Source organism: Globicephala melas, chromosome 6 (assembly GCF_963455315.2).
Source record: "Globicephala melas chromosome 6, mGloMel1.2, whole genome shotgun sequence".
Classification (NCBI taxonomy): domain Eukaryota; kingdom Metazoa; phylum Chordata; class Mammalia; order Artiodactyla; family Delphinidae; genus Globicephala; species Globicephala melas.
In genome coordinates, this window is record NC_083319.1 from 39,491,376 (window position 1) to 39,504,655 (window position 13,280).

The window sequence follows — 13,280 nt, forward strand, 5'->3', positions numbered from 1 at the left end:
TACAAAGTCAGATAAACATTCATCAAGAATTCCATGCTTCTTTGGTTTTATTTCTTATATTTAACTCTTTAATTTAACTGGCGTTCTTAGGTGTAACATGTGAGTTAAGGATGATATAACTTTTTTTTTTCAATTGGGGTATAGTTGCTTTACAATGTTGTGTTAGTTTCTGCTGTACAGTGAAGTGAATCAGCTATATGTGTATATATATATATATATATCCCCTCTTTTTTGGATTTCCTTCTCATTTAGGTCACCATGGAGCATTGAGGTGAAAACCTATACAGCAGGTTCTCATCACTTATCTATTTTATACATAGTATCAGTAGTGTATATATGTCAATCACAATCTCCCAATTCATCCCGCCCCCCTTGGTATCCATATGTTTGTTCTCTCCATCTGTGTCTCTATTTCTGCTTTGTAAATAAGATCGTCTATACCAGTTTTTTCACATTCCACATATATGCGTTAATATATGATATTTTTGTTTCTCTTTCTGACTGACTTCACTCTGTATGACAGTCTCTAGGTCCAGGGGATAATACAACTTTTTAAACTCGAAATATTTTTGCGATTGTTCCACTCTATTTTAATACAGAATTTTAACTGTCCCAGATAATTTAACACATAATCTTTCTCTTCTCATTAATTTGATATTGTACTAAAATCTAATGTAACTCGAATTTTCCCATGCATCATGAGCCTGTGGATACTAATTGGATCATTTTAACAATAGTTATTTCAATTTCACTAGGATGTGTTCCCTGTTAGAGCAGGAACTCCAGTTGTTCATCTTACACCCCTCCTGCCCCCTTCCCCCGCAACTCTCTATCCCAGGACCCATTCCTTTTCAAGTATTCTGGGAATTCTTAGGAGCTGGCTTGCTTGTACTCTTGGACAAGTCTGACTAAAGATTTTGGGGACAGTGCTCTTGCCTCAAAATCAAGTATTTGTCCTGGCCTTCCTGTTACTTCACTTAAGTGGAACCAAACAGTTGATGAGATAAAGTCTTTCTTTATGTATGCATTAGAGCTAATCAAAGAAGAAAGAATGACAGAATTAAAATATGCCATCTTGTAACCCCTAACATAGTGAGTAATGGTAATATTTTCAATGGCTGCTAAGACTACTAGGTAAAGAGCTGATTGAGAACTTTTTAAGGGAGGCTATGGCTGTAATGTATATAAACCCCTGATCAATCTTAACATGAAGGAAAGAGACAACCAAACATTACATACCTCATGATGGGATTCTACTAACAACTTTTTTTTAATTGAAATTTAATTGAAATATAGTTGATTTACAATATTATATTAGTGTAGAGCATAATGATTCAATATTTTTATAGATTATATTCCATTTAAAGTAATTAGAAAATAATGGCTATATTTCCCTGTGCTGTGTAATATATCCTTGTTTTTATCTATTGTATACATAGTGGTTTGTATCTCTTAATCCCATACACCTTTCTTGCCCCTCCCTGTTCCCTCTCCCCACTGGTATCTACCAGTTTGGTTTCTATATCTGTAGGTCTGTTTCTGTTTTGTTATATACGTTTGTTTGTTTTACTTTTTAGATTCCACATATAAGTGATAACATATAGTATTTGTCTTTCTCTGACTTACTTCACTAAACATAATACTCTGTAGGTCCATTCACATAGTTGCAAAGGGCAGAATTACTTTCTTTTTTTTATGGCTGCCATTATATATCTATCAGTGTCACATCTTCTTTATCCATTCATCTGTTGATGGACATTTGGGTTGCTTCCACATCTTGGCTATTGTAAACAATGCTGCTGTGAATATCAGGGTGCATGTATTTTTTTGAGCTAGTGTTTCAGGGTGTTTTTTTGGAAACCCAGGAGTGGAATTGCTTCATATAGTAGTTCTATTTTTAGTTTTTTGAGGCACCTCCATACTGTTTTCCGTAGTAGCTACACCAATTTACAATCCCACCAACAGTGTATAGAGGTTCCCTTTTCTCCACATCCTTGCCAACATTTGTTATTTGTAGATTTTTTGATGATGGCCATTCTGACAGCTGTGAGGTGGTACCTCATTATAGACCTGAATATACATTTTTCCAAAGAAGACATATAGGCAGCTAACAGGCACATGAAAAGATGCTCAACATTGCTAGTTATTAGAGAAATGCAAATCAAATCTACAATGCAACTTTGAAGTATTCTTACTAAAAATATCCAACTTGAATCTGCTCAAGCCTCGAGATCCAATTACTAGCTTTCTAGAAACACAGGGGATATGGGAACATGTTAAACAACACCATGAAGATATAATTAACATTTTATTTTGTTTTAAGTAGTCCCTCTTTCTACATAGATATCTTAGCGTCTAACTCAGAGGAAGCTATGTCAAGATCTGCTAGGTGCCATTTTTAAATGGAAAAACAACCACAAATTTTTGGTCACCTACTAGGGACATTTTTTCTGTTTCATATAGGAGTAATATTGAGAAAAATATTGAGAGTTACCACTATGAGAACAAATAATATAATTACTGGATGAAGGAGGCTGGTTCTTTGTTTTAAACAGCACTTTTTTTTTTAACATCTTTATTGGAGTATAATTGCTTTACATTGTTGTGTTAGTTTCTGCTGTATAACAAAGTGAATCAGCTATATGTGTACATATATCCCCATATCCCCTCCCTCTTGCGTCTCCCTCCCACCCTCCCTATCCCACCCCTTTGGTGGTCACAAAGCACCGAATTGATCTCCCTGTGCTATGCGGCTGCTTCCCGCTAGCTATCTATTTTACGTTTGGTAGTGTATATATGTCCATGCCACTCTCTCACTTTGTCCCAGCTTACCCTTCCCCCTCCCCGTGTCCTCAAGTGCATTCCCTACATCTGAGTCTTTATTCCTAAACAGCACTTCTGAACACTCAATACCCAATTTTCAAATTCGATAATTCACTGTCTTACTTTTTTTTAATATTAAATTTTCACTTTGCTGATATGAGATACTACATTTAAATATCTCTTTGAGAGTAGAGAATGGGGGCAATAGACACATTTTCTGTTCTCTAAAGTGCTGTAAACAACTGGTTTGGATCATGAAGTTTCTTTTTAAAAACCTGAAGTCATTTTTATCATTTTACTAATAACACAATTTATAGTAGAAGAAAAAAATAAACTCATAATCACACTAAGATATAACAATTATTACTCGTTTGGTATATTTTTTATGGCATTTATGAATATGCATGTATATACTTTTTAAAATAATTATGGGATTATCCAATCTATAACCTGAAATTTTTATTAAATAGGAGATAACGAACAACTTCCTACATCATTATTTATGCTTCATTTCATCAGAGTATTTTGCTCCACCAGAACATTCTCTCAAGTTACCACCAGTGAAAGTTGTAGCAACTGGACCTCCACGTAATGCTGTGAACTATTTGTGTCCCACATGCCACCTGGGATGAAGTCCCCATTGTCAGCTGGGCAGTGAGTGATCTGTTCCCCAAATCCCAGGTTACTGCCAGCTTTCTGGGGTCACTCCTGGTAACAGCTCTGACATTCAGATGCTCCAGGAATCAGACACTGAGACAGAGTTAGGAGGACAGGAGGTTTATTGGGGATTAGTGACCATGGAATAGAAAAAAGGGGACAAAGCAGGATTGGGCAGGGAAAACCTACAGACCATGTTGCAGGTCTGACAAACCTAGAGGGATGGGATAGGGAGGGTGGGAGGGAGACGCAAGAGGGAGGGGATATGGGGATATATGTATACATATAGCTGATTCTCTTCGTTGTATAGCAGCAACTAACACAACATTGTAAAGCAATTATACTCGAATAAAGATGTTAAAAAAAAAATAGCCAACCCGACAGGAGCTCTAGAGCTAAGATTACCCATAAGGACTCCTGTTGGGCAGAAATCGCCAGGTCCTGCAGCCCTGCTTGCTTAGTCATTGGCTGGAGGTTGTCTGGGGAGAGTGTGGTCTCAGTTTGAAAGCTGAGATGCCTCCTGAAGGTGGTAACAGCTGGAGGCTCTCAATCACCTGCACTCCTTGCAGCTGAATAGCAAGTTCTTTCTTGATGGGTGATTTGGGCCACCTCTACAGTAGACATGTACCTCAAAGCATGCTACTGATTTTAGTGGTGAAATAGACATAAGATTTACTACTTTAACCATTTTAAGTATGCAAGTTAGTAGCATTAAGTACATTACATTGTTGTGTAGTCATTATCAGTATCCATCTCTAGAACTTTTTCATCATTCTGAAGCTGAAACTCTCTACTCATTAAACAATAACTTTCCATTCTTTCCTTCTCTCAACCCCTGGTAACCACTATTCTACTTTGTATCTCTATGAATTTGACTACTCTGTGTACCTCATATAAGTGAAATCATACAACATCTGTCCTTTTATGTCTGGCTTATTTCACTTAGCATACTCTTTTTTAGGTGCATCTGTATTGCAGCACGTATTGGACTTTCATTCCTTTTCAAGGCTGAATGATATTCCACTGCATGTGTATACCACATTTTGTTTATCCATCTGTTGATGGACATTTGTATTATTTCTACTTTTTGGTTATTGTGAATAATGCTGCTGTGAATATTGATGTATAAATGTCTGAGTCTCTGCTGTCAGTTGTCTTGAGTGTATACCCAGAAGTGAAATTGTTGCTTTACATGGTAATTCGGTGTTTAACTTTTTGAGAAACCATCATACTGTTTGCCAAGATAGCTGCACCATTTTACATTCCCACCAGCAATACCCAAGCATTTTGATTCCTCTACATCCTCACTAACACTTGTTATTTTCTGTTTTTTGGATAATAGCCATTTTAATGGGTGTGATGTGGTATCTCATTGTGGTTTTGATTTTCATTTCCCTAATGATTAGTAATGTTGAGCATCTTTTCATGTGTTTATTGGCTACTTGTATATCTTCTTTGGAGAAATGTCTATTCAAGTCTATTGCCAATTTTAAAAATCAGGTTGTTTTGTTTTCTTGTTAAGTTGTACAAGTTCTTTATATAATCTGGATAGTAACTCCTTATCAAATATATGATTGGCAAATATTTTATCCCATTCTGTGGGTTGCCTATTCACTCTCTTGATAGTGTCCTTTGATGCACAGACGTTTTTAATTTTGGTTAAGTTCAAGTTTTCTATTTTTTCTTGTGTTGCCTGTGATTTTGGTGTCATATCTAAGAAACCACTGCCAAATCCAATGTCGTGCTTTTTCCTTACGGTTTCTTTTGGGAGTTGTATGAGTTTTTTTCTCTTACATTTAGGTCTTTGATCCATTTTGAGTTAAATTTTGCATATGGTAAAGAAAAGGTCTAATTTCATTCTCTTGCACGTGTATATCCATTTTTCCTAGCACTGTTTGTTGAAAAAACCATCCATTTCCCATTTGTGTTGGTATCCTTGTTGAAAATCACTTGGCCAAATATGTGTAGGGGAGGAAGAATTTTATTCTACCCTATTAGGTTCTGTGGCTGTGCCTAAGAATTAAACTGACATAAGACAGATTCATAGGAGAAAAGCATACAAATTTTATTGAATGATTTTATGTGTAATGGGTGCCTTTAAAAGGAAAAGGAAGACCCAAAGAAGCTGTTAGGTCTAAAGCTTATATATACTTTTAAAAATAAAGAACAATAAATTGTGGGGATGTGACAAGACAAAGGGATTTGAGTTATGGGGCAGTAAATTGTGGGACAGTAACTAGGAAATATATGGGGAAACTAGTGGAAGATTAGTTTTTCATCCAGGTCCATTTCAGCATTGGCTTTCAGTCTCTGGTAATAAGCACATCCTTCTCTTCCTGGTACAGAGACAGTACCTTTCTCATGGGAAATTTTATGATCTGCTTTTAGGTAGAAAGGGGGAGGTCAGAGAGCCCTTCTTGCCTCTGCTGTTTCTCAAGCACCTTTCACTCAAAGTAATCAGTATGCCAAAGTGGCATATTTTGGGGTGGCATGTTCTGAAGCCCTTCATATGTGAGGGTTTATTCCTGAGCTTTCTATTCTGTGCCATGTTACTGATTTTTAAAGCATATTAATATTCAGACATTCAAGTGAGTGAGGTTCCTTTCAGCATCCTTTCCCTGGGAGGCTATATTCCTCTTCAGCTCTTGCTACTATTACTTAAAGAATTTCTTCTGTCCTTTTATAACTATATTCGAAGACTGAGGCCATTATTTGTTGTACCTCCAGTGATGGTACACCTTCATCCTTCATGGTATTCTGATTTGGAGGAATGATCACAAGTTATCTGTGGTCAATCTGGCAAATAAATTGAGTGATACAGACAAAACCATTCCTCTTAAAAAAATGAAAGGAGGTTCTAAGGTAATGGTGTGAAATTTTGTGTGTACCGTATAAACTGACTTGAGGCCAAATATCTTCTTAAGATAATCGTTTAAAAAGGGAGAATGCTTATCTTGAAGATAACTGCTGGAATGATTTTTTTAATTTTTATTTTTAAAAATTTATTTTTTTGGCCATGCTGTGTGGCCTGTGGTATCTTAGTTCCCTGACCAGGGATTGAACCCGTGCCCCCTGCATTGGGAGTGAGGAGTCTCAACCACTGGAGCGCCAGGGAAGTCCCTGGAATGATTTTTTTAAAAAAACAAACAGTACATGATCCATTCATTACTTTAGTGTCACAGCCTATAGGCTTTATTTATTTATTTGGACATGTACCTACTCTCTGTGTAAGAGTGCTAAAAGCATCATAAAAAAATTAGATGAAGGAGTAATGGCCATGCAACCAAAGGAATCAGAGAGGCAGAGTTTGGAAGGACCTGCCCTCCTTGACAAATGAGGGCTGGAAAGGTTCTTTGTTCAGGGCCACTCTTCAACTGAGGAGCACGTGAGGAGCAAGACTGACTACCACTCAGTCTTCTGACTTCTAGCCCAGAATTCTCTCTGCAACATTATTGGAGAGATGGGTCACCAGGAGGTGTTGTGGGCTTTTCTTTCTGAATATCCATCAGGATATGCTAACTTTCTTTCTGCAGAGGATAATTTAGATGTAATCTCACCCTTAGTGGGGGGCATTTAGCCTTTCTAAGCCAATGATTCTACAGTTATCATCTGAATTTTCTGCAAAACATGTTTTAACCCTAGACAGCATTTCATATGTTAAGAACTGGGAAGTGGGTTTTCACAATTCCTTTGAATGAAATACTTTTCAAAGTTATCACATTCTATTATAGTCTCCAAGTGACATTCAGGAGAAAAGAAAAGAAGGAACTGATTTTGATTATTTTAATTCAAGTGGCACAGTTTCATTCGGTAAGGAAAATACTAAAATATCCTGCGTGTGTGCTTGTGTAGAGAGAGAGAAGGAGGGAGGATCTCTTAGGCAAGTGGAAGCTCCCTGAGGCCCACAGGTGCCTCCCTAGGATGCAGGAGACCTGGGTGCTGGATCTGTGATCACCACTGTTTAGCCATGTGACTTGGAAATACATCTAACCTATTTGGATTCCTTAGTTTGAAAGGGAAGGTTTTTTTGGCAAGATATTCTTGAAGTTTACTTTTAGTTGGATAACTCCTTGAAATAATTCCAAGAAAGAATGTTGGATTTAAAATAGTTAGCTACAATATTGTGAGTTGACAGCAAAAGGCTGGCATTTTGGCTTAGTGTGATACCATGTTGGAAGCAGCATCTATATAAATCTGAACTCCAAGTACAGTTGTCTGAAAACTGAGAAAGTAAAGTTGACAGGACATCCACTCTTTGTTAGTATCTTTATCAAATACGGTATCAATGAATCTGTGACCTTGGAGATATATTCTAGTATGCAGTTATTTCTGAATATTATATATAATCACGTGGGGAGAGAGAGAGAGAGAGGAGCACAGGAGAGAAATAAGAAACTTAACTTTTGAATTTCTTAGTATCACTAAGAGCTAGAAGAGTTTGTTTTTTTGTTACACATCCAGTCTTTTCAAATGTGCTAGTTGGGAAATTTCCATCAACTTTTTCTTTGTTCACCATCAGATGAAAGGAACCCAACTGTTCACAGTGTAGTGCGTTTGCAAGATTATTCATTTATAACCAGGGCAAGATGATAAATGAGCACAAGAGTTTCTCAAATGAGAAGTTTTGAAAGGATAATTTCACTTATCTGAAATTTTATGAAAACCCCTAAAGTTGGCCCAGTAAGTCATTCACCTCAATCACCTGTGGGACCAGTCATTCCTCAGATGAAACAATAGTAACCACCATCACCACCGCCACCTGTGCTCAGTGCTGCAGGCTGCTTGCTGCTCAAAGGACTAATTAGGGCTGTTAGGGTTGTGCTCTCCCTGATCGTTTTCACTGAAAATGAATCACTGTCTTTACAAGACATTCTTCCTGCCTTGTCCTTTGTGGTGTGGTTTTATTTTACCCTAGACTTTAGCTTGAAATTCAGTGGCTGATAGGGTGTGAAATGGAACCCAACATACTGTGCAACATGTACAAGCTGAGTGGTGCCAGGGACCCTGGGGGACAGGTTGAAACCTTCTTTAGCCGGGAATCTTTAGCCACAATGAACTGGAAATTACTGATGCTTCATACACAATAGCCAAGCCGTCATGAGCAATTAAGGAGCAGTGGTGTAATTGACCTGATTTGAGGATGCAGGGCAGCTGAGCACTTCTCCCTGGGGCCGGCTCTCCCGCTGAGCAGAGCAGATGGCCATCTGAGGGATTACAATAACAAGGGCTGCTGAATAGTCAAGTGACCAGTCAGGGTAACCAAGGGGACTGGGCAGTCAGATTTCTTCTGGATGAATGGGCAACCCATGCCTAACTGAGCCATGCCATATGTCCCTGTTTCTGCCACCCCTGTGCCCTCTCCCAGGAGTGTTCCTTCCAATGCAAAACATAAGGGTAAGGGATGTGTCACTTCAACAAATTCCTGTGTGTTGGCACTATGATGAATGCTGGTAATGAATAAGATGAATAAGGATCTAAAGGGGGTGGAGCAAACATGAGTGTAGGTGAGTATAATCCAAGTCTTACTTTCTAAGTGTTTACACAGCGTGTACCATACAACTGCAAAAAGGAAGATAATTTCTTACTGAAGAAGACTTTGAAAAGAGGTGACAGTTTCCACTATATATTGACTAAAAAATAGCTCTGTGGTTCAATACATTTCAGAAACCCCACCTAAAGATTTACAATACACATTAGCATATGTGGTATATTCTAAATTTTATTTTCTAAATAGGAAATACATAATTAAAAATTCAAAATATCTTCCCTATATCCCCCAGCTACTCGGTTTCCTCAATGGCAGCAACCACTTTTGCTAGTTCTAGGGGACCCTTCCAGGGATATAGTGATACTGTGCCTATGCATATATGAGCACACATGTATATATTCCATTTTTTCTTTACACACAAACTTGATTTTTTTTCACTTAAAATGTATCCTAAGAATCACACCTTATCAGTCAGTTTTGAGCTTAATAACTTTTTAAAATGACTGCATCTAATCCCATTGTATGAAGAGTTTTTCCATTATTTATTTAGCTTTCTCCCTACTAAACATTTTTGTGTTACAAACAGTACTTCAGTGAATATTCTGGTAAATGATTAATTTAAATATGTACATGTTTATTTGTAGGAGCAGTTTCTAGGAGTAGCATTGCTGGGAAAATGAGTGTGTTTATTTAAAATTTTTTTTTATTGAAGTATAGTTGATATAAAATGTTTCAGGTGTGCAGCAAAGTGATTCAGTTATACATATCTACCAATCTTTTACAGATTCTTTTCCATTATAGGTTATTATAAGATATGGAATACAGTTCCCTGTGCTATGCAGTAGGTCCTTGTTGTTTATCTTTTTTTTTTTTTTTTTTTTACGGTACGCGGACCCCTCACTGTTGTGGCCTCTCCCGTTGCGGAGCACAGGCTCCGGACGCGCAGGCTCAGCGGCCATGGCTCACAGGCCCAGCCGCTCCGCAGAATGTGGGATCTTCCCGGACTGGGGCACAAACCCGTGTCCCCTGCATCGGCAGGTGGACACTCAACCACTGTGCCACCAGGGAAGCCCTGTTTATCTATTTTATATACAGTAGTGTGTATCTGTTAATCCCTTATTCCAAATTTATCCCTCCCCCCCACCGTTTCCCCTTTGGTAACCATAAGTTTGTTTTCAATATCTGTGAGTCTGTTTCTGTTTTGTACATAATGTCATTTGTATCATGTTCATTTTTAATTTCAAGAGAGATGGTCCTGTGTTTTTGGTTTTTTTTTTTTGCGGGACACAGGCCTCTCACTGTTGTGGCCTCTCCCGTTGCGGAGCACAGGCTCTGGACGCGCAGACTCAGCGGCCATGGCTCACGGGCCCAGCCGCTCCGTGGCATGTGGGATCTTCCCGGACCGGGGCACGAACCCGTGTCCCCTGCATCGGCAGGCGGACTCTCAACCACTGCGCCACCAGGGAAGCCCGGTCCTATGTTTTTATTGAAGTTATTTCCACCTGGATCTACCTGCTTTGTACTTTTTCACTAATTCAGTGTATTATCAAAGTTATTTTTATCTTGGTCAATATAAGTAAAAATGGTATTTTTGCATTTCTTTTTTTTTCTTGTGAGTGGTGTAAGGAGGAGAAACTATTTCTCTAGTCTCTTATGTTGAGTAACTGGGGCCTGAAAATTAAATTGACAAAAACCAGAATAACAGGAGAAAAGGCATACAATTTTTATTGACTTTAATTTTATGTGCATGGAGACTTCATAGAAAAGAAGTGAAAACCCAAGGAAGCAGTTCGATTTGGGAGCTTATATACCATTATAAGAAAGAATAATGAATTGTGGAGAAGTAACTTGACAAAAGAAAGGGGGTTTGGGTTTCTAGGGCCAATTAATTGTAGAAGAGTAAATAAGGAATATGAGAGGAAATATGAGGAAAATATATTGAAGATAAGGGTTATTTGGTAAGATTTATTTGTGTAGACTCATCTCAGTATTGACTCCTTTTCTCTGGTGATAAGAGGGCTCACCTCTTCCTGGTACAGGGAGGATACCTTTCTTACAGGAAATGTACCTTAGGCAGATAGGGAGAGGGCAGAAAGCTCTTCCTGTGTCTGCTATATCTCAATTGCCTTCAGCTCAAATAATCAACGTGCCAAAGTGGCACATTCTGATCTCCTTCAGTGGGGTTAAAAAATTTTCACATATTTAAGAGTTATTTTTATGTCTTATCTGTTTAAATTCTTTGTATTTTTTAAAATCATTTTCTTATGGAATTTTAGGCATTCAAAGTATGTCAAGTAATTAGAAATTAGGGCTTTATATAATGAATATCAAATATTTCTTTCAATATGTACTCCCTTTTTGGATATAATTCATGATTTCTTTTTGCCAAGTAGACAGTTAAATTGAATTATTAATCAAATTTATTGATTTTTACATTTAGAGCTCTGAGCTTTGTGTCCTGCCTAGAAAGACCTTCTTCCAAAATTATATAGAAAAAATTCTCTGATAATTTCATGTAGTACCTCTATACAAAGTTGATAATTTGAATATTTGATCTGATATACATATGTGTGTATATATATAGCTCTATCTATCTATCTATCTATCTATCTATTTTTTGTATAAGTGAAAGGTAGGAATCCAGGTAGGCAGCCCAGGTATCTCAAAACAAGGTATTGAATAATCTGCCTTTTTCCCACTGAAATGAAATGCTACATTTATCATATACTAGATTATATTTAGGTCCAATTCTGAACTTTCAATTCTGTTTGAATGATCTGTCTACTCATGCTAAGTTCTGTAATTTTATAAATTTTAGCATATGGTAGTGCAATTTCTCTTTCATTACTCTTTCAGACTTTTCCTAGGTTTCCTTGCTTGTTAATGTTTTCAGTATGAGTATCAGAATCAACATGTTAAAAATAAACTGAGTATTGTTAGGGGGGAATTTCATTAAATATAGATCAATATAGGTAAAATTGATATCCTCTTAATACATATTCAAGAACATGATTCTATATGGTATTTGTCTTTTTGGGATTGCTTAGTACCATTTGAAAGATTTCTCCCTATGAACTGTATTCATTTCTTATAAATTCATTTTCTACGTATTTTATCTTTTTGAATGCTACTTATTGTTCTTCCATTATGTCTACTAACTTGTTTTTATACATGAAAACTTATGATTTCTGTATATTATTTTTTACTTAATGAAATTAGTAATTCATGTTACTATTTGAAATGGCTTTTCACTTGATTCTTTTGGGGGTTCCTAAATAATAATAATTATTATTACTATTGTAAATAGTTAATTCATTCAAATAATGGTAAATCTTACCTTTGTTTTTCTTGTCCTTATACCTCATTTCTTTCTTTGGCTATTTCTTATAGAATAATACTAAATATTAATGGAGAAAAGAGACATCTTGTCTTGCTCTTGGACTTTAATGAGAAATTTTCCAGCTGTGTTTCCCTATTGTACACAGAAGAACCTATTTTTTTAAAAAAAATTCTTATGAAGAATAGTTGTTAAATTTTGTAATGCCTTTTCAGCAACTATCTAGTTGTTGTATGATTTTTCTATTTATGAGCTGTTAATATGGTGAATTATATGCGGATTTCCTAGTATTAAACTATTCTTACATTCTTTGAATAAAACATATTATCATGGTTTATTTATTTATTTTTTAAGTTTTCGTGTAATTGATTTACAATATTGTGTTAGTTTCAGGTATATAGCCAAGTGATTCGATTACACACACACACACACACACACACACACACATTTTTTTTTCAGGTTCTTTTCCATTATAGGTTATTACAAGATACTGAATATAGTTTCCTGTGCTATACAGTAGGTCTTTGCTGTTTATTTTATATATAGTAGTGTGTATCTGTTAATCCCGTACTCGTATTTTTTATCTCTCCCTGCATGGTTTATTATTTTTAAAAATCCTGATGCATTCTGCTTGCTAATATTTTTTTGATATTTGCATCAATATTTGTAAATGAAATTGGTTTATAGTTTCCTTTTTTGTGGGTGCTATCTTTGTCAGGTTTGGTACCATTGTTATACTTGCTTCATAAAACTTATCTGGGTGACTTCCTTTTACAATTTATTTTCTGGAAGAGTTGAAATAGTACTGGAGCTATCTGTTTCTTGATAAACAAGTCATGGGGAGGTAATGTACAGCATAGTGACTATAGTTAATAATATTGTATTTAAAAATTACTGAGAGAGTAGATCTTAAAAGTTCTCTTCACAAGAAAAAAATTGTAACTTTATGTGGTGATGGGTGTTAACTAGATTTCT